This window comes from Mercenaria mercenaria, chromosome 1, assembly GCF_021730395.1.
Source record: "Mercenaria mercenaria strain notata chromosome 1, MADL_Memer_1, whole genome shotgun sequence".
Classification (NCBI taxonomy): domain Eukaryota; kingdom Metazoa; phylum Mollusca; class Bivalvia; order Venerida; family Veneridae; genus Mercenaria; species Mercenaria mercenaria.
Genome location: NC_069361.1, coordinates 111937860 through 111959296, shown reverse-complemented (window position 1 = coordinate 111959296; position 21437 = coordinate 111937860). Strand labels below are relative to the sequence as shown.

General features: G+C 35.5%; 1 protein-coding gene across 1 annotated transcript in view; it reads right to left on the bottom strand.

Annotated features, from left to right (window-relative positions):
* LOC123526446 (estrogen receptor-like) overlaps positions 1–15989 on the bottom strand; it is a 61671-nt gene extending 45682 nt beyond the window's left edge. Inside the window, exon 1 of the mRNA XM_045305607.2 lies at positions 15525–15989. The gene's annotated coding sequence lies outside the window, so the exon portion shown is untranslated. The remainder of the gene's footprint in view (positions 1–15524) is intronic.
* Between the last annotated feature and the right edge of the window lie 5448 nt (positions 15990–21437).

The following is a 21437-nucleotide window of genomic DNA, read 5'->3' as shown; positions in this document are numbered from 1 at the left end:
CTCTACACATTTTTTAGAAAATCACAAAATACAGGTGAATGTTACGGGCAATTGTCCTTAATACGGCTGCAGAGGTGTAAATATTAAATTTTCAATCCAAATATAAAATGTTCTTTCTATGTTATGACAAGAAAAAGAATTTTGTTTTGTTTTCGATTAGTGTGTATGTAAACATATTATCTTCTTCTGATGTGTGCATTAATGCACGTATTAAATTACTAAAACTTTATCATTCATGTGTTACAAATGGCTTATATTATAACTTTAGGTCACACTAACCGTTTTTCGATCAATGCATACTTTCATTGTCACAGCACTAGATGATAAGATATTTATCTCGATTTTCCATATCTAGGCCTAATCGGACAAAACGCATTAGACTACCTTTTTCTGCGATTTAAAGGAGAATTAAGTGTGTTTTATACGAAAGTCATTGTCCAGCTAAACACACTGCTGAAAGTATTTTTCGAAACGGAATACTTCTGAAAAGGATAAGACAGCTTGAATTTAAGGAAACATGGCTATACCATTGGAGCAGCCATTTTAGTGTTAATGATGTCATTTACACACCCTTTCTATATTTTCTTGATCATAATGTGTTAAACATATTATTTTTTGTCTTTTTAGTTAGAAAAAGAAGTGAATTTGCGTTTTCTAAAAAAATGTTAAGAAAATGCAATAGCTTTATCTGACGTCAGATCTCATAGCACTGTCTAATATTGTGGTGATGTAATATTTAAAAACAAGAGGGTCATAGTTGCCCTAAGACGCTCACCTGAGTAATATGAGCTACATGTTTCAAATGTCAAATTGAAGATAAAATATTAAGAAAGTCAGCAGGTCACATTCATGGTCAGTGAAATTCAGTTTTACAATTTGTGTGCAAAACTGTGTAAGCTATCAAAATTTCAAGGCTGTATCTTAAACAAGAGGGTCATGATGACCCTGGATCGCTCACCTGAGTAATATGAGCTACATGTTTCAAATGTCAAGCTGATGACAAAATATTAAAAAAGCCAGTAGGTCACATTCATGGTCAATGAAATTCAGTGTTACGATTTGTGTGCAAAACTGTGTATGTCATCAAAATTTCAAGGCTGTATCTTAAAAAACAAGAAAGTAGGTCAGTAGGTCAAGGTCACAGTCAAGTGACATCATATCACTTGGGGTCATCAGGTAATTATAATAAAACAGTCTTGGAAATAGGATCAGATGTTTTTTTAAGTAATTTTCCTATATAACTCACATAATAACTAAGTGACCCCAGGGTGGGACCTCTTTTAACCCCAGGGGCATAATTTGAACAATTTTGGTAGAGGACTGCTAGACAATGCATCATACCAAATATCAAAAGCCTAGGTCGTATGGTTTCAGACAAGAAGATTTTTAAAGCTTTTTTTTTTTTATATAAGTCTATGTAAAACTTGGGACCCCGGGGCGGGGCCATATTTGACCAGAGGGGAATAATTTGAACAATCTTGGTAGAGGACCACTAGATGACGCTACATACCAAATATCAAAGCCCTAGGCCATGTGGTTTTGTACAAGAAAATTTTCAAAGTTTTCCCTATATAAGTCTATATAAACCATGTGACCCCCGGGGTGGGGCCATATTTGACCCTAGGGGGATAATTTGAATAATTTTGGTAGAGGACCACTAGATGATGCTACACACCAGATATCAAAGCCCTAGGCCCTGTGGTTTTGGACAAGAAGATTTTTTAAAGTTTTTCCTTTCGGTTGCCATGGCAACCAGAGTTCTGCATGGAATTCAATTCTTTGAAAAATTTGAAAGGGGGCCACCCAAGGATCATTCCTGTGAAGTTTGGTGTTATTCTGACCAATGGTTTTCAAGAAGAAGAGTTTTTTAGAAATTGTTGACGGACGACGCACTACGCACTACGCACTACAGACATCAAGCGGTCACAATAGCTCACCTTGTCACTTCGTGATAGGTGAGCTAACAACGTCTGCTAAATCTATTGTTGACAATATGCGGAACTTATTACATAAATAGAAATATTTGATCTATCTAATTAATATAGCTTGGTTTTATGTTAGGCGGAGCTCTAGTTATATTGAGAATCTATCTGCCATAAATGCAAACACGCCATGTTTTTGCCAGTATCTAAGAATTACTGAAAGCAGATCTTTTTTAACCTTTAGCCTGCCGGCAGCAAGTGATTCTGCATTTGCGACCAGTGCAGACCAAGATCCGTGCCTGCACTGTTCGCTATTCAGTCAGTATTGTTCAGTGAACATCCCTTCGAATAATAAATGGAACTGTCCAGAATGACAGACCAGTCCGTTTTAGAAATTTAGCTGGGTAAAGGTTCAATACGCTGATGGCATTTCAAAGTTAAAATGAAACCGTGCCATCAAATAACTGTATTCATTTTAAGTCTTCAGCCATATAACATAGTTCAATATCTAAATATATGAGGGAAGAAACTGATAACAAATTTTCGTGCCCTTTCAAAAAAAGGTGTTGACATCTAATCATATTCTAGTACAAAATCAACAGACACACCTCCTTCTGTGGTATATTCACTCGTTACTTTCATATGCAAACTGGTCTACATCTGATTACCTCAAACATTAATAAACACACTGAAGTTTAATAATTATGTCATATAAAACGAATACACTTCAAACGGCTGCAGCACATAGGTATGTGTTTGACAACCTATTCCCGCAGTAAAGAAAATGATAGTAGACAACCAAGGTCGAATTTGCGTTGATCGATAGTCAGGGGTCACGCGCAGGGGTCACCCCTTCGAAATGTATGCGCGTGGACTTCTTTTTCTTTTTGCAAATAGGGAGTAAATTTTCACCCATTTCTGACGATTTAAAATATCTGGGCTTTAGCACGACATCTCAGCTTTTCATCTACGAGAAAATATTTTATAAATCCCGCAGGGGTCCGTAACGGAGCAAGTGTATATCCTTTCCGCAGCCTTAACGTACTAAAACGTATTAGTGTCTGATGGCCCTTTCACGCTTTCGTAGAAACAACATTTATTACACGAAACTTATTTTGAAAATATTTCTGAAATGTCTAGGTCTGCAGGTCTCAAATACGGTTATATTACATCTGAGGCATACACTGACACTCTCAGACAAAATCAAAAATGACATTTAGAGCGATTTGATGAAGTTCGAAAGTTATCAATGTAAACTTGGTCCGTTACGGACCCCTGTGGGATTTGTGTTTATCCAGAGTTCAAATATTTTTTCATAGATTAAAAGCTGACATGCTGTACTAAAGCCCAGGTAATTTCAATTCGTGATAAAGTGCTGAAAATTGGCTCCCCAATAGCAAAAAAGAAAAAGAAAAAAAAAGAAGTCCACGCGCATACATTTAGACGGGGTGACCGCTGCGCGTGACCCCCGACTATCTACGAATCAAAATGCGGCTTTCGTTTTCAAGTTTAGCATTTCTACTTTCATTTTATTTACTTCCGGAAATAGCTGAAGGTCGAGTGACGTCATTTCCTGTGTTGTCAAAAACATACATATACCTGGCGAGGTTGCATAAATATGTGCTGGCCGTCCTAAGGTTATGGAGATTGTTGGAACATCGTCAAATCGTTCAAAAGGACGTTTTTGATTGTTGTCTGAAATTGTCAGTGTATGTCTCTGATGTAAGATATTTCCATATTTGAGAGCTGCAGACTTAGACATTTCAGAAAAAATGAATTTCGTGTAATAAATGTTGATTCTACGGAATCGTGAAAGGGCCCTCAGACGCTTATAAGTTTTATTACGTTACAGGTGCGGACATCATAGACAGTGTGAAAATTTGCAAAATGCTATAGTAAGATCTGAATGTGTATCTGAAGAAAGACGCAGCACAATATCCTTTCCATTACACTACAGAAACGAATCTTCGACAAGCGGAGCTCAATTATACTAGTAATACCTATCACATTGTATCTGGCTCCATTCGAATAGAGCTCCCTGTATGAAATAATGGTACCTTGATAGCTCTTTGGGTAGCTATAAAACGACAATATAGGAGCTATGTGCGAACATACGCAGATTTCAGTAGTAGACTTCGGACAGTTGGACAGCCTGCCTCCGAGGCTCCGAGGCTATCATGTGACCCTATGACGTCATCAATGACTGCGCACGAACAATGGGGAGGGTATCCTATGACCGCGCAGGAACAATGGGGCGGTATCCTATGACCGCGCACGAACAATAGAAGCCTCGGAGGCGAGGTTATCACGTTACGCGGAAAAACCCATGACGTCACAATCGCGCAACAAGATGGCGGACGGGTCAATGCCCTAGAACAATGGGAAGCCGCACCCAACATTCCAAAGAACAAAATAGTAGGTGAGTCAACAGGAAATTACCATGACGTCACGGCCGCACCCAACATTCCGTTACTACTCGGTTTATCTATTTTTAGACAATAGAGGGTATTATATAACGTTTTTCCTTTTATTGTCAACCTATGTTAATATTTCATTGTTTTATCCTCCTAGAACGGTGATTTAGGGTCAAATTTGACATTCCGGGTTTTTGACATTTTTGGAAAGCTCGAGTATATATCTCGACATAGTCTTAACAGTAATCATAATACTCTAGACAGTTGGAGTGAGTGGATCGAATTTATTGACCGACAAAGTCAACATGATGAGTAACATATACATATATTTACAAAGTGACGAAAGTGATGCCTATTTTGTAAACAATGATACTAGCCATTTCAAAATACGATTGAATGAGCCTTTATATTTAGAAGGCATATGGAAAGTGGCTCTAATCGAGTTTCATGCTAGGGAAAAAGTGAAATCGAAATCTAGTAATGGGCTTTACGTATATTCAGATATTTGTGATGAAAGTATCGTGAAAGGCACAGCTCGTCCTTTGCTGCGACGACTTGAGAAAAACAAGACAAGTGGGTGGGATTACACACTGACGCTCCTTACTACCTACCTGTGAGAACCAAAGAAATTCGGGAATTGGAAATACACATAAAGCATGAAGATGACACAAACGCGCCGCATTTAGTGAAACCTGTACGCCTGAACCTTCATTTGAAACGATATCCATTTTTTAACTAAACTCATGAAATTGTAGGTGTCTAATCTGTCAAAACATGGAAGTTTATAGCAGAACAAAGCATTATTTATCAGCATTAGCAGCAGTAAGAATACTGTAAATTGCAGAAAGTGGACTTTGATTCAAACAATGAAATATTAACATAGGTTGACAATAAAAGGAATAACGTTATATAATACCCTCTATTGTCTAAAAATAGATAAACCGGATAGTAGCGGAATGTTGGGTGCGGCAGTGACGTCATGGTAATTTCCTATTGACTCACCTTGTCTCTATTATTAGTTTGGAATGTTGGGTGCGGCTCCCCATTGTTCTAGAGCATTGACCCGTCCGCCATCTTGTTGCGCGATTGTGACGTCATGGGTTTTTCCGCGTAATGTGATAATCTCGCCTCCGAGGCTCCTATTGTTCGTGCGCGGTCATAGGATACCGCCCCATTGTTCCTGCGCGGTCATAGGATACCCTCCCCATTGTTCCTGCGCGGTCATAGGATACCCTCCCCATTGTTCGTGTGCGGTCATTGATGACGTCATAGGTCACGTATTAGCCTCGGAGCCTCGGAGGCAGGCTGCCCAACTATCCGAAGTATACTACTGATTTCAATCCGAAAACAGCTACCTTTGTAGGGAATGAAAGGAAACATAATTGGAATGACATAAAACAATGATTAGTGAAGCATTGTAGCCGCTATGAAAGCGCAGCATGACCTGTTTTCCTTTACAGGACGGTTTAGAAAAGTCACATGTGATGGAGCAATCATAGTATGACCAATGTTCTGTTCTTTCCACTACACACAATGATTAACGCAATGAGAAGGACCGATGATACATGGTGATGACGCAATAAATAATATTGACTACAACTTAAATGTCCGTCCGTCCGATTAAGTCACTTCCTGTCTATTTGTTTATTTGTTTGTTTGCCGATCGCCAGTAAGCTCTCTCTAATAAGAAGTTTTGAATTTGTGCAATAAGTTTATAAATTATTAGATTATGTGGTAAAGTGGTTTTTTATCATAATAATGTACCTCCCCTATATGAACTTTGAGAAACGATGTTACGTACTGCCGATCCACAATACTGTGACTTTCAATTTGATTTCATGCTTAAATTATCGGAAAAATACTGTAACCTATTTGTATGCTGTTCTCTTCAAAGCATGTGTGTGTTGGAAGCTGTGAGAATTGCTTATTGTCAATACCTGTCATAGGCGTAGGAGCAAGGGGGGGGGGGGGGGGGGGGTGCTGGAGCCAGGCCCCCCCAAAAGCTAGGACAGGTGGGGCCAAACTAACTATAGTTTGCCCCCCGCCCCCAATATTTTGGAAAAGAGATATAACTTGCAGTCTAATATAATATTTACTTAGCATCATATAATTTTTTTCAACCTGATTTCTGATTTGCATTTGGCCTTCCCTTGTATTCTGACTTGTCTCTTTCTGTAGTGTGAGTACTGAAATCTGTACGCGGCACGCCAAGGATTGTTTGATTACATTTTATAAAAATAATATATCATTGAGCGCAATCACAGTTCCAGTTTGAGCGTCTGTAAAATCTATGTAACTATTAAGCCTGTTTACGCATGTAAACGTTATGTATTTTTTTTTGTTTTTCATTGTCCATTCAAGGGAAATGATATTTCCAAAACTTTATATCACAATTAGACAAATGCAGCGCTAATTGATTGTATGTCCAGGGCTTCAACAGAAGAATGTAAAAAAATGACACACTTAATTAGAACAATACATATGGTAATATGACTGATTAAGACAGTTCCGCAGTGCCTAGTTGTATGTGTATCATCAGAATAACTCAATGATTGCTAAAACATGGAGGCTTGAGGGGGCGTATGGCGCATGTACAAGGCTTTGTCATGAATAATGCACCGGGGATACCTTGCCGCCGCCCCCCTCCACCCCCCACACACAAACCCGTCGAAAAGGTTTGCCCCCAAAGTTAAACTCGCTCCTACGCCCATGCTTGTTACATGTATAACCATATATTATTTTAGGACGGAACACTAATTTAATGGTTTATGAATATTACTACAATTAATGAATAATTTATTTGTTACAGTATTTTACTTGATTCAGTGGGTGCATTGCCATTTTTCCAACGTAACTAAGCCAGCCATACGCTTTTCCTTTAACATTTCCCAAAGTTATGTACATAAAAACAGACGTTGCGGAAAAATACTTTGCGTTTTAAACCAATAACTGCTTTAGGGGTCGACATTTTAGGATTAAAGGGTAAGGAAAGCCTGATAACAAATTAATTCTATATGAAAGCCATCGCCAAGCCTTTTCCTAACGCTGAAAGAATTTTTAAAATCGGACCACTATTGAAAAAGATATGGCAGTTCGAAATTTAAGAAAATGGCTGATCATGGAGGCAGCCATTTTAGTGTGTTTATGACGTCATTTACACACTGCTGATGATTTCTTTCATTATAGCTGGAAAAAGTAGATAAATTATTTTACAGAAATAAGAAAATACAGTTCAAATGTGTATCTAAAAATTTAATAAATCCACCATTTTTTTTGTTGCCATGGACACAAAATGGCCGCCAATTTGACTAAATATTTAAATGCTCATAACTTTCTCATTTCTACTCCGATTTTGAAAATTCTTTCGATTCCTCAAATAATTTAAGAAATCCCAGCCGACGAAATTAATGTAAGAACAACGTTGCCTTTCCCTTTAAGTAAACAATGTTTTTATTCGAACAGTAGTCTATGAAAAAAGATTAATGATTAAGTAAACTTTAATCGAACATCAGTCACTGAAAAAGATGTAAAAAAAGTAATTCTTATCACAGTTGTATCTGAACAAAACGGTTACAAAACACTAGCATCGTCCCGATGTGGTGAACACTTGTGTCAAGTTTCTTTGAAGTCCCTCAAGGGATTCAAGAGTTACACAGCGGACACGAAATTGCTAACGAACGGACGGACAGACGGACACAAGGGGTATAACATAATACGTCCCTTCGGGCGTATAAAAAAAACGAAAGAAATACATTGTACGCACGTTAGTATTTTGCATAATTAGGTGGCATAGGCCGTAAGTGATATAACTGATTTTATTCATGGTAAGTCAATGATCAAGTTATTTTGAACTGGTTAATTAAAGTTCCATAAGGCCTTAAATTTCATTTTAAAAACAGATGATACAGCTGTCCAAATCGAGGTTATGCATAATTATATGGTTAGAAAACTGCTGCTTTTAATATTGCACATGAACTTTTACAGTTTAACATAAAGGGTCGTACAATAGATTCAATTAACTTTTCTACTTTGCTAATAAATATTCAAACTTTGACAAATAATAGAGAAAACAATTCTTTTTAAATAGGATTTAACATGAAATGATATATTTTATGCTCATAACGGAAAAAGTGGCAGCCACGTTTTAAACAAAGGCATTATGAGCCTTTAAAATGACGCTTATCTATGTGACTTCCTTTATAACCATTGCTAATTCGTAGGTCTGTGGCATCCGGTTACAAAATCGTGTTTACTTGTTATCTTCATACAGTCCGCTTTATCCTGATAACAATCTTTGTTTCATACGTATCCACTGATACAGGGTTATACTGGTAATAAATGATAAATAATCACTGTCAAGTATTTTTGTTTTAAGGAAAGGTTCAAGGTAATGACCTGAACAAAAGCGAAAAAAAAAAACAAACAAAAAAAAAAAAAACAGAGGACCAAAAGGCCTTGTATCGGCCATCTGACCTAGGTCTTACCCTAGGGAACCTAGTATCCAGTTTGACCTACATTTCATTACAACATAACATTCTGACCGTGCTTTATTTAAAACAGGAAGATTATTAACCAAGATTTTCAACTATGTGACCTTATGACCTAGTTTCCAGTTTTAGGTGTCCGGTTTTTGAACTTTAACTACATTTTATAAAGGCAGACATTCTGACAAAAATCTATAAAGATCAGTTATAAAATATGGCCTGTAGTATGTAACCAAGATTTTTTCAATAAACTGACCTAATGACCTAGTTTTCTTTTACCTCAGATGACTCAGTTTTGAACTTAAACTAGATTTCACGAAGACAGACAAATATCGTGACAAGTTTCATGAACATCTGGTGGAAAAGTGTAGCTTCCTGAGTGTTTTTTTTTTCTATGATTTGACCTAGTGACCTAGATTTAAACAACAGATGACCTAGATTAAAACTTTACTTAGATTTTATTAAAAATAATATTGTAAACTTTCCAGAAAATGTGTTCATAATATTTTTATTTATTTCCTGAAATAGTTTTAGCGCAAAATTTCACGTTTATGCTTTGAACTACCACGAGATGCTGGGTAGTTATCACGATATTATATTAAGCTTTCAAGCAAAGTTATGCATTTTTCTGAAAACGTTATCGCAATATTTTTTTTCTAGATATACTCTTTATTTCCAGGAAACTTTAGGCTGTTGAAATAAACTTTTCAGAAAAGTTCGAAATATCAACATGATTTCTGAAAGTATCGAGATAACCGCAGCTAAACGTTATCGAGATAATAATGCAAATTATCGCAATAATATTTCCAGGAAACCTTCGAGTATTGAGATACTCTTTTCAGAAATCTTCGCTTTATCAAGATAATTTTTTGAAGTAAATCGATAGGTATCTGGCTATCTCGTGGCAAAAATATGCCACCATAAGAAACACATGAAAATTAATTGTTATTATTAAATTGAAAAGCTTCATTAAGTACGTATTCCTCCGTAGTGTACTGGCCGAGAGCGCCCGAAAGTTTTTTATTACCGAGGCGGCACGGGTTCGTTTCATGACTCGGGCATTTGTTTTGATCAGGCATTTTTAAGATAGTTTAGAAACAAAAACTATAGTATTCTAATGTTCATAATATGGCCCATAACATGTCTGAAACACCCATTTTAAAGAAAGGTCGTTTTAGCCAAATTATGGAGGTCAGTGCCTTTAAAGATTTGACAGGTTCAAACAATGATATACATTTAAACTATAAGTAGATACATAATTATGTTCCAATCCATATGTGTAAAAAAATAAACATTTAGTATGTTAAAGGCACTGACCTCCAGATTTTGGCTAAAAATTATCTTTCTTTCAAATCCATATTATGAACATTAGAATATGAGTTTTTGTTTCTAAGCTATTTTAAAAATGCCGAATCAAGAAAAAAAGATGACCGCGTCGAGAATCGAACCCGAACCGTCGCGGCAAGAAAACAGTTTTCCGCTGCCGCTAGCAATAGCGCTATGGTGGATTTAGTGTTCAATGCGCGCTGAATATAGATATTTATAATCGAAGCAGTTTACCTCCAGTAAAGCGTTACAAACGCTTTTCGATTTTCATCGTAAAAAGTAATAAAAACAACTAATTCTTATGTTTCCGTAACTTATAGTCTGTCAGTAATTAAACTTGAGAGGCTATTTGTAATGAATATGCATGAGTCCAAGATGGCGGCGCCCTACTGGTATTCAGATGCCTTTGGCAGTACCCATGTATCCATTACCTGCTCAGTCAAGTGTATTAAGATTAAAGATTAAATAGAGATAGGCCTTAAAATTTTCAGTGATAGAATTACATTAAATAAAGTCTAGAAATTAATTTCCAAGTGCTTGAAATAACCAAAAATGATTTCACAAATGTGAAGTTTATGATAGTTTTGTTAATATCAATAACAGAAGTTTTATTTTTTAATTTAAAGTTGTGATCCACAAAGAATGACAACTCTTGCCTTGGGCTAGTACTTATAAGTAGAGATCTATTAGTTTACTTCCCTTGCAATTACACAATTGAGTGGAAAATGAAAACTGTTTAAGACACAATATCATACTTTTTTGCACAAAAAAATCATTAAGGATTTATTCATTTGTGTTTGATTTACCCCTCAAGACATGGTTCCTATGATTCTGTCAACTTACATATGGTAAAAAATTAACTTTTAACAAGCCAATAATAAAACGAAGTACCAGTAGGTAAATAGTAGTGCAGATAATACAGTTTTGCTTGTATCAAAATGTCACAATAGATCCACTTTTGTAATACAGAACACCTGGTAGGATTAGTAAAGGTGCAATTATATTGATCTCTATTTCCTATGCCTAGATTAAAGATTTGCATTAACAGCTGATTATTTAGCTAAAATTCAGTAAAAATGCAATTTTAAAAAATTATTACCTCACTTTCCTTATCTTGGTTTGTTGTGCTACTCTGTGCAACTAAATGACACAATTTTATTGTAAAAACATGTATTTGGTTCAGATTGTTGAAATATCTCGAAACGTAAATGTAAAACTAGAAATTATATTCAAATACAAAGAAATGCTCAGCTTTTCAAATAAATTCATTGTAAAGGTGGTTATTTATAAAATGTCATAAAAATCAATAAAACATACATTTGTAATAGGAATCTAACACTGTGAAATAGGTCTTTTTGGTTAATTAAGATAATTATTTGACAGAATTTAAGGAAATTGAAAAATGTCAAAACATTTTGCAATCTGATTGACCATTTTTAACAACTTTACAAACTCCACACCTGCATTTTTGTTATCTCAGCTAAATATAGATATATTTCAGTGAAAAGCGGACACAATCTCTTTTTTTGGAATGCGTACAACTCATCCCAACCTCCACAAGGACAACCCCCGCAAGGGCGGACAATAATTCTGTTGTTATTAAATTATTGTATTTGAACCGTAACGCCGGTTACAATAAGGTAACCCTTAAATCAAAAGTCCCATACAGCAAACCCATAAGGCGTAAAAAAAATGTTTGTTTCCGGTATCCAACCTACCCTAAATTTTTGGCCCGACCCTTAATGTTTTTATGGCATTGGAGATTTTTTTTTTCAACTTTTTAACAGGAAGTTGCAAAACTGCACTTTTTATGCTTTAAAAATGGTCAGTGATGTTAGAAATCAACTTATTGATGCTCTAAAGGTCTGTATTCATTTTTTCACACAAAAAAATTCCGACCTACCTACCCTAATTGTTTTTTGAGCATGTTACTGGAAACAAAGAATTTTTTAGGCCTAACTACTGATATATGGATTTTCTATCCCGATTACGTTATAATAGAACATCCTTCAATATTTTCCATTTCATACCAGGTATGTCACAGTTACAGATGACGTACCGTTAAAAAGTGCTTTAATGTGGATAATTTTCAAACAAAAAGCAAGTGTATCAACCATAGGCATTCGGCACATATCAATATACAGTAAATGGGTGCTGGGTTTATTTCTTTTTGGTCCTGGACTGTCTATAAATGTTTTTTTTTTTTTTTAAAAAAAAAAAAATATATAGCATAATTATTGACCAAACGAATGTGCCGAATGCCTGTTGTATCAACCTATAAGTAGATTGCACATACAGCACAGATATAAGTAGCTTTGCACAATTATATTCAAAGTTTCACAAATATTACATGCTGAAGTTCACCTACAAATGTATCCGGCGTCTCTATGTCCTTAACGAGTACAAGGTTTGTTGTAAAAAAATGTTATCTAGCAAAAGGCTATATTTACCACATGGTGATCAGGACGAAGTTCACTCAATTTGTTCGAATAACAAGAGGACCATGATGGTCCTGAATCGCTCACCTCTTCCCACATGACCCAGTTTTGAGTATGACGTTGTTTTTTCTATTATTTGACATAGTGACCTAGTTTTTGAGCTCATGTGTTCCAGTTCTGAACTTGACCTAGACATTATCAAGATAAAAATTCTGACCAATTTTCATGAAGATCCATTGAAAAATATGGTCTCTAGAGAGGTCACAAGGTTTTTCTATTATTTGACCTATTGACCTAGTTTTCAAAGGTACGTGACCCTGTTTTGAACTTTATCTAGATATCATCAAGGTGAACATTCTCACTAATTTTCATGAAGATCTCATGAAAAGTATGGCCTCTAGAGAGGTCACAAGGTTTTTCTATTTTTATACCTACTGGCCTAGTTTTTGACCGCACGTGATCCAGTTTCGAAACTGACCTAGATATCATCAAGGTGAACATTCAGATCAATTTTCATGAAGATCCATTGAAAATAAAGATTTTTCTAATTTTAGACCTAATGACCTAGTTTCTGACCGCAGTTGACCCAGTTTCAAACTTGACCTAGATATCATCAAGATGAACATTCTGACCAACTTTCATACAGATCCCATGAAAAATATGGCCTCTAGAGAGATCACAACGTTTTTACATTATTTGACCTACTGACCTATTTTTTGATGGCACGTGACCCACTTTAGAACTTGACCTAAATATCATCAAGATGAATATTCCCACCAATTTTTATGCAGATCCATTCACATGTATGGCCTCTAGAGAGGTCACAAGGTTTTTCTATTTTTAGACCTATTGACCTAGTTTTTGACCGCACATGACCCTGTTTCAAACTTGATATAGATATCCTAAAGATGAATATTCAGACCCACTTTCATACAGATCCCATGACAAATATGGCCTTTAGAGAGGTCACAAGGTTTTTCTATTATTTGACCTACTGACTCAGTTTTTGAAGGCACGTGACCCACTTTCAAATTTGACCTAGATATCATCAAGATAAACATTCAGACCAACTTCAAGGTGAACATTCTCACTAATTTTCATGAAGATCTCATGAAAAGTATGGCCTCTAGAGAGGTCACAAGGTTTTTCTATTTTTAGACCTACTGACCTAGTTTTTGACCGCACATGACCCTGTTTCAAACTTGATATAGATATCCTAAAGATGAATATTCAGACCCACTTTCACACAGATCCCATGAAAAATATGGCCTCTAGAGAGGTCACAAGGTTTTTCTATTATTTGACCTACTGACCTAGTTTTTAATAGCACGTGACCCACTTTTAAACTCGTCCTAGGTATCATCAAGGTGAACATTCTGACAAATTTTCATGAAGATCCATTGAAAAATATGGCCTCTAGAGAGGTCACAAGGTTTTTCTATTTTTAGACCTACTGACCTAGTTTTTGGCCGAACGTGACCCAGTTTCGAAATTGATCTAGATATCATCAAGATGAACATTCTGACCAATTTTCATGAAGATCCATTGAAAATTATGGCCTCTAGAGTGGTCGCAAGGTTTTTCTATTTTTAGACCTACTGACCTAGTTTTTGGCCGCACTTGACCCAGATTCGAACTTAACCTAGATATCATCAAGGTGAACATTCTGACCAACTTTCATGAAGATCCATTGAAAATTATGGCCTCTAGAGTGGTCACAAGGTTTTTCTATTTTTAGACCTACTGACCTAGTTATTGGCCGCACATGACCCAGTTTCAAACTTGACCTAGGAATTCATCAAGATGAACATTCTGACCAATTTTCATGAAGATCCATTGAAAATTATTGCCTCTAGAGTGGTCACAAGGTTTTTCTATTTTTAGACCTACTGACCTACTTTTTGGCCGCACGTGACCCAGTTTCGAACTTGACCTAGAATTTACCAAGATGAACATTCTGACCCATTTTCATAAAGATCCCATGAAAACTGTGACCTCTAGAGATGTCACAAGGAAAAGTTTACGCACGGACGACGGACGCTGCGCGATCACAAAAGCTCACCTTGTCACTTCGTGAGAGGTGAGCTAATAAAAAAAAAAGAAAAAAGAAGGAAAACAACAACTGGGATGTATTTATAACATTCTCAATTAAGTTCACGCTACAGTCGGTCACAGTTAATTTCCGCATTTTATTTGTGTAACTTACACGTACTGCCGTTAAGACTATTAAATGCAACATTTTGAATAGTTTTCACCGTTTTACATGTGTGTGAATTTTTAGAGACTTTTTTTCTGAGGAGGAAAGTTTTTTCTATAGTCACACCATTTACAGAGTGTAGAGATAGGCCTTAAAATTTTCAGTGATAGAATTACATTAAATAAAGTCTAGAAATTAATTTCCAAGTGCTTGAAATAACCAAAAATGATTTCACAAATGTGAAGTTTATGATAGTTTTGTTAATATCAATAACAGAAGTTTTATTTTTTAATTTAAAGTTGTGATCCACAAAGAATGACAACTCTTGCCTTGGGCTAGTACTTATAAGTAGAGATCTATTAGTTTACTTCCCTTGCAATTACACAATTGAGTGGAAAATGAAAACTGTTTAAGACACAATATCATACTTTTTTGCACAAAAAAATCATTAAGGATTTATTCATTTGTGTTTGATTTACCCCTCAAGACATGGTTCCTATGATTCTGTCAACTTACATATGGTAAAAAATTAACTTTTAACAAGCCAATAATAAAACGAAGTACCAGTAGGTAAATAGTAGTGCAGATAATACAGTTTTGCTTGTATCAAAATGTCACAATAGATCCACTTTTGTAATACAGAACACCTGGTAGGATTAGTAAAGGTGCAATTATATTGATCTCTATTTCCTATGCCTACAGAGTGCTGAAATTAACTAAGAAAAATGTAAATGTATACTTACACGAAAATTACGAGCTTCTGCATCTTTTTGTGAAACATTATCACTCTCCTGTATCAATACAATTTCCCAAAAATAACATTTAATATATTATAATAGTTTCAAACGCTTTGACACTAGATTTGAATGACCCGAGCTCGTATTACAGAAAACGCGTTTTTCGTCGATATTTCATATAAGAGTTTCCAGCTTTTAACTGTTTATATCCTTTATAAAAGACGTAAATGCAGAATGAAAATTCCAAAGTTATATATCTTTATATTTTAAATACGTGTGCAGTCAGTAAACAAGTGTTGATATTTTTTCACAATGCTGATAATAGTGTTCAGAATATAGGCTACGCCGTGTCAAAGTGACCCGGCGGTACATGAAAGTCATACGATATGAGTAACAGATTTAACGTTATATCGTCTGCTATTTCATTTTTATAACTATATTTATAATAATGTTATTCTAAATGATTCACTAAATTTTCTCATTGGCGTTTACATGGTTTATATCAATGTATAAATGATAAGGTCACGTTGATCTGGCGGAAATAGGCCATATAGATGTCGAAATGAACGTACGGTTCAAATAGCGGTCAATCGTCAGCGGTCAAGCCAGGACACAGTCTATCGTCTACATATCTACCTATCTAGATGACCGAAACATCAACTATGGTCCCGACTTGACACGGTCACTTTGTACATAACAATCAAACATTCAGTGCAGAACTATATTACTTGCGTAAGCATTCGACATTTGGCATAATAGTGGTTGTTAAACGGTTTTACGTTAAACCAATAGTGAAAGGGGATGTTACAAAAATGCACAAAGTATGACTGAGCATGACCATTTAAAAATTACTTAACCGAATAAAAAAGTGTGTAAACCAAATAAGTATTGTAGGTTGTCACAATCGTTGCTGAATACCAAAAAGGAAGTGCACGTTAAGTTTCGGCTCTATAGGATATCGTACATGGTTTAGACTGCATACTCACCTTAAAGCAATTTTGAGAGTATTATTATTAAATTGGAAATTACTCTCATCAGATATACAAGTAAGGCCTGCTTAGGGAAGTGGTAATTATAGATATGTGTCATATTGGAAAACAATTATAAATGGTGAGAACTAGATGAAATGGGGGTAATAAACTTCGCCCTTACCGTGTACACTTAAAGATGACTTATAATATTGCTAATGGTGTAGGTAGAATTAAAGGTGGATAATCAGATTTTGGCCATGTAACGGATTTGTTCGAAACTTTAGCATCTGATCATTTACACTCATTTATGTTCACTTAACACTTAATACAAATTAGATTTTCACTGGAGGTATTTTTGAAATTTCATTTTCCTATCCTGGTTGCCCAACCAAGATAGAGTTATTTTATCATAAGTATAAATTTGATAAACATACTTTGCCTAAGGAAATGTATAAATATTAGACATATTGTAATATATTTGTAAAATATTTGCATTAAAAATCATGTATTTAGATGGAATTCATTAGAAACGCAAGTTTGAAAAATTATTATTACCTCCCTTTGCCTATCTTGGTTGCGCAACCAAGATAGATTGGAAATAATTGAATTCAGAAGCTACACACAGCTTTTAAACTTGCATTTTGGTTCAGATTGTTCAATAGTTGATATGTCTATCAAATGCAAATGTAAAACTAGACATTGTATCGAAATAAAAAGAAATACCCTGCTGTTTATATACTTTCATATTAAAGGGGAGTAATTACAAAATTTTATAAAAATAATAAAATATACATTTCAAATAGGAATCTAACTCTATGTAATAGGTCTTTTTGTTCCTTAAATAATTCTCTACCAGTATATACAAAAAGTAAAAAATGTCATTAAATGTTGTTTAAATGTGATTGACCACCTTTAAGGCTACACTAAACTATATACAGAAGAAGGAAGGTATAAAAGATTCCTGCTGATAAGTGTAGTGCTAGTTTGAAACAAGAAGTATCTTTAAAAAAGATACACGGCCGCATTAGTCAATGTACACATTAAGCTACGAATCGTGAATGCACTCTGCACTTTTACATACGATCGGGTATTAATAAAGCAAAACAAAAAAGTAGTTTATAAAGTAAATTTTCATGTTTTTTATGCAGAACATATTTTACAGAATACATATTAATAATAAGACTAAAAAAGAGGGACCGAAAAGTGGGGGTGGGAGGGCAAATTACCATTTTGAAAGCGTCAATGGATACGAAATTACCAAAACGGGGACGATTTGACTGGGGGACGAGTTGGCTAGGGGACGAATTGACTGGAGATCTGGCAGAGTCGAACTCTGCCGCAGGGGACTCAGGTTTATGACGCTCTACAAGCTATTTCCACAGGAGCCTTGCAACGGATTATACTGTCAGAGCACCTGCACACCCCTTAAGAAAATATTGTCTATTCCATTTGGAGTTTTTCATCCACCAGTCAGCTGTTAAATGATATTCACCCCAGATATAACAGGAAGTAAAGATGAAATCAATACCGGCCTGCGGTCTGAATTATATATTTTTTGAAGAGTTATGCGGACAACACCCCACGACCCCTATCTCCGCTGCTCAATTTGACCAAGGTGGTCAAACTCTCCTCTTTGATTTTTTTCCAGTTATTATTATATCCACATTTTCATTTCATTTTATTTGAAAAAAAAAATGTTATTATCATTTTATTTGAATTATTGTTTTTCTTCAACAAAATCAAAGCTGAGCAAGGGTGGAATTTGTCTGGGGTGGGTATTTTGTTCTACATTCTTTGTTTGACATTCTGAATAGGATGACCTTCCTCCAGTTGCAACAAGCATCCCAGTTTGATTTTTTCCTACTGCATTTTAAGTCCCTTATCTTCAGATCGGAAAATCTTTGCCGATCAGATAAAGAAAGAAAATAGACACACATAAATAACAAAACATTTTAAAACCGTTGGTTACTTTGGTTTCATCAATGTACTTGGGCTACACCTTGAAAATGATAAATAACAAGTATCTAGTTACAAATTGACAGAGACATGTAAGGCCAAGACAATGTGTTTAATGTCTAAATATGTTATTAAATTAATGTAGTACATGTAGTATGCACAGTAATTGGTGTATTAACGGTGCGTTAAGACCACACTTTGTTTCTTTGTTCTACAGTGTAAGATAGTTATTATTCTATGTTTATAAAACTATACGGAGAAGAGAATTACTGAATAAGTTTGCAGATAAAGTTGTGAAAACATTAATTCAATGAAGGCCTAAATTGTCCACCCGCCTTCTTGTAGAATAGCTGTGTTATACCAGTATTATCAGAAAAGTTCATGTGGGAGGAAAAATAGGTCACTAGGTCGTGGTTGGTCTTTAAAGACTCGCCACAGAATAACTGTATTCGAGTCTGTTTCCATGATGGTAATTATACATGCTTTGCATGAAAAGAGCGAGAAATACAAGAATCTGGCCAAGACAATGTGTTTAATGTCCAAACATTTTGTTGAATTAATGTAGGATTATGCACAGTATTTGACATATTAAGCCGAGTTTAGACCACACTTTATATCTACAGGGTTAGATAATTTATCAATGTTTTTAAACCTATATTGAAAAGAGATTGACTGAATAAGTTTGCAGATGAAGTTATGAAAACACATTAATTCAAGGAAGGCTTTAATTGTCCATCTGTCATTATGCAATATAGCTGTATTTTCACCAGAATGATTTTCACGAAGTTCACGTGGGAGGAAAATGTAGGTCACTATATTTCTTGTCCCGTCGTTACGTCTTCCAAAAATGTTACGCGTCGCATCGTCGTGCGGCACATGACACTACGATGACCTTAACCGCCTTCCGTAGTGTTGCAGTATATATTATGTGTTTACCATACAAAATAATATATGCATTTGTTTAAAATTCCGAAAAATGAATTTACGATTGACATGAAACGTTATTTTCATTTTAAATCATCGTAAAACATAGTTTTTTCCACCAATAATAAATAATAAAGAAGAAAACGTATTCCTAGGTGGACCATTTACAATGATACCGACCATCCTAAGTTATTGATGGAAACAGATACATTAAAATATGCCCGCTTGAGAGATGTGCCCGACCTGGTTATTTCGTCCGTTCAGCGGAGTTTATCATAAATGGAGGGCCCTAGATGATGCTGGAGTAACTTTTATATCTTTAACCCAAACCATTTGTTTGTATTTGTTTAAATGTATAAAAGATATGTATCCGTAGGGAGGATTATACGTACTATCCATTACAACAATACACCAGACCAATCACGCAGTATAAACGAATGCGCATACTCAACAAATCCACTAACTCAATAAGATTGATGTCGATGCTGCTTTACCGTACACGCATGAATTGTACATTTGTAATGGTTCAACATTTGCATAAAATTACTCTGGTCTCTGTTATCTTGTCTTGCATATCAGCAGTGTCATTTTAGTCTTTTTTAAAATGATTTTGATGAAAGTAGCTATAGATATTTCTCTGTCTGAAAGTTAACTGCATCGCAATGATACAATATGACTAAACTAAACGTTAACAAAACCAGTGTCCTGGATTCCGCAACTATTTTGACTTGTTCTGCGCATATAACTAAAAGATTATGTACATAAAACGTAGATAGAGACGAATGACACACTGCCCTCATCCAAGCTTCCCAGCGCCCGGGAACACAACTCTCGTCCTTCCCTTTCATAGTCGTGTACCTGCAGGCTAGCTGGACAGCTGATCACGTGCTCCATATAGTTTTAATTTGATACTATTATTAGGTGACCACCATTTGTAAACACGGAAAAAATGAAAAGAAAAAAAAACACATCAAATAACATATAAGACTGCTGAAAAACACTTCCTGAAATATACCAATCGAGCAAATATTGAACAGTTTCCAGCATTTCACGTTCAATGCAAACAAATAGTAACTGACAGCGTTTCAGTATATTTTTCAATTTTACGATTTCACAATTTACAGTGGCAAAAGAGCCCCTTATTAAAAATACTAAACAAGAGGGTCATGAAGGCCCTGTATCGCTCACCTGACCAACTGACCTAAAGATCATCAAGATTAACATTCTACCCAAGTTTCAGGAAGATACAGTCATAAATGTGGCCTCTAAAGTGTTAACTAGCTTTTCCTTTGATTTGACCTGGTGACCTAGTTTTTTACCCCACATGACCAAGATTCGAATCTGACCTAAAGATCATCAAGATCAACATTCTGACTAAGTTTCATGAAGATACAGTCATAAATGTGGCCTCTAGACTGTTAACAAGCTTTTCCTTTGATTTGACCTAGTGACCTAGTTTTGTATCCCATCTGACCCAGATTTGAACATGCACTATAAATTATCAAGATTAACATTCTGACTAAGTTTCATTAAGATATGGTCATATATGTGGCCTCTACAGTGTTAACTAGCTTTTCCTTTGATCTGACCCGTTGACCTAGTTTTTGACCCTACATGACCCAGATTCAAACTGGACCTTGAGATCATCAAGATTAACATTCTGACCAGGTTTCATGAAGATACAGTCATAAATGTGGCCTCTACAATGTTAACTAACTTTTCCTTTGATTTGACCTGGTGACCTAGTTTTTAACTCTACATGACCCAGATTCAAACTGGACCTTGAAATCATCAAGATCAACATTCTGACCAAGTTTCATGAATATATAGTCATAAATGTGGCCTCTACAGTGTTAACAAGCTTTTCCTCTGATTTGACCCGGTGACCTAGTTTTTGACCCCAGATGACCCAATATCAAACTCGTCCATAATTTTATTGAGGGCAACATTCTGACCAAGTTTCATTAAGATTGGGCAAAAATTGTGACCTCTAGAGTGTTAACAAGCGTTTCCTTTTATTTGACCTGGTGACCTAGTTTTTAACCCCAGATGACCCAATATCGAACTT